The sequence below is a fragment of the Macadamia integrifolia genome, unplaced genomic scaffold, assembly GCF_013358625.1.
Source record: "Macadamia integrifolia cultivar HAES 741 unplaced genomic scaffold, SCU_Mint_v3 scaffold553, whole genome shotgun sequence".
Lineage (NCBI taxonomy): Eukaryota > Viridiplantae > Streptophyta > Magnoliopsida > Proteales > Proteaceae > Macadamia > Macadamia integrifolia.
The window spans coordinates 150,421-155,041 of record NW_024870482.1 but is presented as its reverse complement, the minus strand read 5'-3'; the positions used below and the strand labels follow the sequence as shown (position 1 = coordinate 155,041).

The 4,621-nt window shown below is 32.5% G+C and overlaps 1 pseudogene; it reads right to left on the bottom strand.

Moving 5' to 3' along the window:
- Window positions 1-2,662: 2,662 nt before the first annotated feature.
- Window positions 2,663-4,244, bottom strand: LOC122069202 (annotated as a pseudogene).
- Between the last annotated feature and the right edge of the window lie 377 nt (window positions 4,245-4,621).

Genomic DNA, 4,621 nt, shown 5'->3' with positions numbered 1-4,621 from the left:
TTATGAGCTTAACCTCTTTTATTGAAAAGGGGAAAAAAATAATTACAAATTAAAAAAGCTGCAAGGAAAATTCCTAACCCACAAAAACAAAATATTAATTAAAAATCCAATCTTTGATATTCCCATCAGTAAGAAAACTTAGTCATTAAGAAAAATTTCTAAATCTAGGACAGGTATAAGCATCGATCTCTTTAGCTAGCTCTTTGGCCATTGTGATCTTGGGAAATCAACCCTCCGAGCGTAACCCCTTTATGCCCTCTTTTAATCCATAAAATGCTACTATCTTGAATCTTTTCCTTTCCAATTGAAAGAGAGAAATATCTTCCTTGGATAAATCAAGAATATGTTATTGGTTTGCACCAGATATTCTGATCTGGCTGTGCTATAATATTTGGTAATGCTAGTTGCATGTGATCGAGGATGTAAACCTGAATTATTAGTTTATTGGTCCCAATCAATCATACATTATGATTCAATCTTAACATGATTTAGCTAATTAGTTTATAGGAAAGACAGTACTAAGACATAATAAAACATAATTTGGAAATTGGGTACTGCTTGATTTTGTGAATTAATTTAGTAAGGACAGCATTAGTAGATGGTAAAACATATTTTACAAACATAGCTGCTGGTTACCACTTAACTTGCGACCTCAATTAGTGTACTAGTAGAGAATTTGATAAAACTTCACTTTAGTCAAAATAAATTTTACTATAAATAAAAGGAAGATAACAAAAATAGTAAGACAATTAGGGGAGCTTTGAAAAGTCAAAACAAATAAAAACCATGTTTACTTTTTCTGCTTCATTGATGAAGTATATCATTTGTTCTGTTCATATTGTAGGAATATTTATTTATTTATCCCAGAAACTCAAATTATTGGGTGGAGGGGACTCACATTTATATAATGGGATGGAAGGCCTTACGGGTAGACGATGTGGGGACTATTCTCCCAGCATTCCCCTTAATATGTGGACCAAACATAACTACATACACGTGTAAGAACAATTGGATCGAGGTAGGTATGGAGACAACTGCAGTAGGGCATACTAAAAGGACTAAATAAGAAAATCCACTCTGATACCATGTAAGATTCTATCCCAAATGACCAGTATCTTAAATACGGATGTGGGATCCAATACAATCATTATATCATATGTTATGAAGGTACATCGAAGGCTATGTTCCACCATAGAGCAGCCTTAGATCTCATTTATTATATTAATTTGCAATATTAGCCTTACTTGGTCCGACGATAAGGTTGCTCCATTACCACCTATAGGTGGGTTCGAGTTGATCGAGAAACAGTCTCTTTGCGAAGTGAAGATAAGACTGCCTACATTAGGATCCTCTTAAAGAAATTCACAAATCTAATGACTAGACTTTATCATTCTTTAAGGATTGGAGAAGAAAAATGTCTTTTATTAAGAGAACTTCTTAATTATAAGCATTTTTGTCTTATAGAGAATTGAAATAAACTCTTATATCTAAAGAAATTTAATGAAGCAAATTGGTTTCATTCTATGAATGTGTAACTACTAGTTATTATATGTTCGTTGTTACTAATAATTTTTAACCTAAAAATTTTTATACATTAACAATGAAGCAAATTGGTTTCATTCATTTGCTTCATTCTATGAATGTATAACTAATATTTCTTATTTCTTCGTTATTACTAATAATTTAATATTACCTTAATTTCTATATATTTTTTTTGATGAATAATTTCTATATATTAACAATAAAGCAAATTGGTTTCATTCTATGAATGTATAACTAATAATTCTTATTTCTTATTTATCACTAATAATTTTAAGTTAATTTCTATACATTATTATTTATAGCAATGAATTTTATAAATGAAAATACAGCCATTCTAACTATCGATGCATGCATATGTACCAAGTTCATATCTCCTTTGGTCTGTATGAGAAATTAAACAAGATGAAAATCCCCACTTAGTGACAACCATTTCAATTCATAGGTGCTAATTTTACAAATACAGTAGAGACCCCCTATACTCAATATCTCAATTAGAAATAGATAAACTCTTATATCCATTAACATCATCTTCAAGAACCAGGTTGGCCTTTCCATAATATATAACTTGTATATATATCTTATAACTAATTGATTTTAATTATTAACTGAAACTTATAATTTTTTGGTCTTAACAATACTCTACATTTATTATAGAAGTCAACTTATTCGTCGAATGAATTTATAGACCAGCTGGCTGAGTTGAAACCGAATTTCTGCTTGAGAAAGGCCTCTCAAAATGTCAAAACTTTTTTCTTTTAGATATAATTTGTATTTTTATTCACACTTTCATCCTCGTAAATCTGGATAAGCTTGAAGGATAGTTAGAAAGTATGCATGTTAGGACTTTGGTAAAATTCATATTTAAAAGCTAGCCATTAAGGAGAGGTTGCTCAGGTACCTATATATAATTCTTCACATCAGGCTATTCACATCCGATGTGGAATTATTATTTCCACCTTCTGCATGAAACAATCCTGCAAAATTGGGTTGATCACCAGGAACTACAGTGAAGCTAAAATTATGTTTCAATTTATAAGAAGATTTATAGTATTCAATCAAATGTTTTTTTTTTTTAATTAAAAAAGAATACAATATAATGAGGAAGAATAAAGCTAAAATTTTAATAAGAGAAATGGTTTTTTTGTTCTATCTTTCTTGTTTTCATGAAATCATGTATTCTCTTCAGTGCAACTTCTAGTGTTTGCTCACTCATGTTGGCAAAACAAACTGTAAACCATCCTGTTTCAGAACAATAACATGAAGAGCCTGGTGATATGTTGAGCTTCACTTGGTGAACTATTGAATTCCATAGAGCCAATTCACCTTCTCTTGTGGGCTTCTCCAAAAATGGACTTAAATTCATCCAGCAAAACAATCCTCCATTCCCTTTCAAGCACTCAATGCCTGCTTTCCTCAGTCCCTTGATGATCATTTCATATCTCTTCTTCAGTCTCTCTCTGTTAGTCTTTTTGTAATTCTTGGTGAATTTAGTGTCTAATAGCATCAAAGCCAAGAGATTTTGTGTTTGAGAAGAAACTAAGCTGAAGCTCGACATTCTTCTAGCTGTAGTAACAGCGTGATTGTTATAAGAATATATAGTCCCAACCCTGAAACCAGGAAGGCCTAGATATTTAGATAAACTGTAAACAATGTGAACTCTCTCTGCATTTTTGTATTTCTTAGCCTCAACGATTTCCGCAATGCTTGTGAATTCATCAGATGAGAAGACGGAGCCAGAGTAGATTTCATCAGATACAAGATGGATGTTTTTTCATGTTACGAATTCAAGAATCTTTTCTAGGACTGATCTTTGAATGAAGGAACCTAATGGGTTTGATGGGTTTGTTATTAAAAGCCCTCTGACCTTAATATTCATAGCTTGTGCTTTATTATATGCCTCTTCTAAGGCCTGGGGAGTAACCTAAAAGTTGTTGGAGCTTTTGCAATGAACTGGTACAATCTTGACACCAGTTCTCCACCTAAGATCTCTGTCAAATCTGTCATGAAATTTTCAAAACAATTACATTAGTTCCAGACCCAAAATTGTGGAATCCTGGCTTAATATGATTAGGTTGTTTATAGATCAATCTTACCCTGGATAATATGGAGTTGGAACAAGCAAAGCATCACCAGGGTCAGCTAAGATGAAAGTTAAGAGTTCATTAGCGATGGTTGCCCCTGCGGTGAGAACTATTCTATCATGATCAAATTTAGCTCTTCCACCTCTTATCTGCTCCATGAAACTTGACATTGCCTAAATGTGAACGGAAATTAAAGGAATATTGAAATGTTGAGTTAGTATTAATTTTATGATTAATCATTAATGTAGTCCATATGATCAGAAAAATCTTAATATTTCAGAAATTATTGAGCATGAAAATGAGGTGATTAATTAATACCTTTCTGAAAGCTTTGAGGCCGTGGTAATCTTGAAACAAAGCATTCTCCCTAAAGCTGGAGATCCCCTTGGAAGAAGCTTCTGAATGCTGCTCCAAGTTTTCTTCTAATAAATCAAAGGAGACTTGATTTTCTGCAAGTCCCATCTGTATGAGTCCTGAAGGATTCTTAACTTCATCATAAGGATTTTCATCATAAGCTTTCCATTCTTCAAAGTATGGGGAGTCTTCTCCATGAGTCTCAGAAACTGCAACTTTTGAAAGACCAACAGTAGAAGGTTGCTCAGTCTCAATCTCAATAGCCATAATTAACTAGCTTTCTTTGGAGGTATAGAATGTCCAAGGAATGTTGTTATTATGTCTAAGAGATGAGGGCAGAAGACAATTTCTTTCTGGATGAAGTTCCCATTGAATAAAAACCATTTATATAGAGGAAGGCTCTTAAGATTCTCCACAAGAAAAGGCATTAATCATTGATTCTGTAGTAGAAGTAAGATCAAACCTCATAGCTTTGCAAATTCAGTTTTTATCTCCTTGGACAGCTGGTGGTGTCTTTTGTCATTCTTTTGAAAGGGTTTTCTTAATTTATGCTTCAATATCCATCAGATCTAATCAAACATGGTGGTTGACAAGATGAGTAATATATATATGCTTTTTTTTTTTTTTGATGGAATATTACTTTT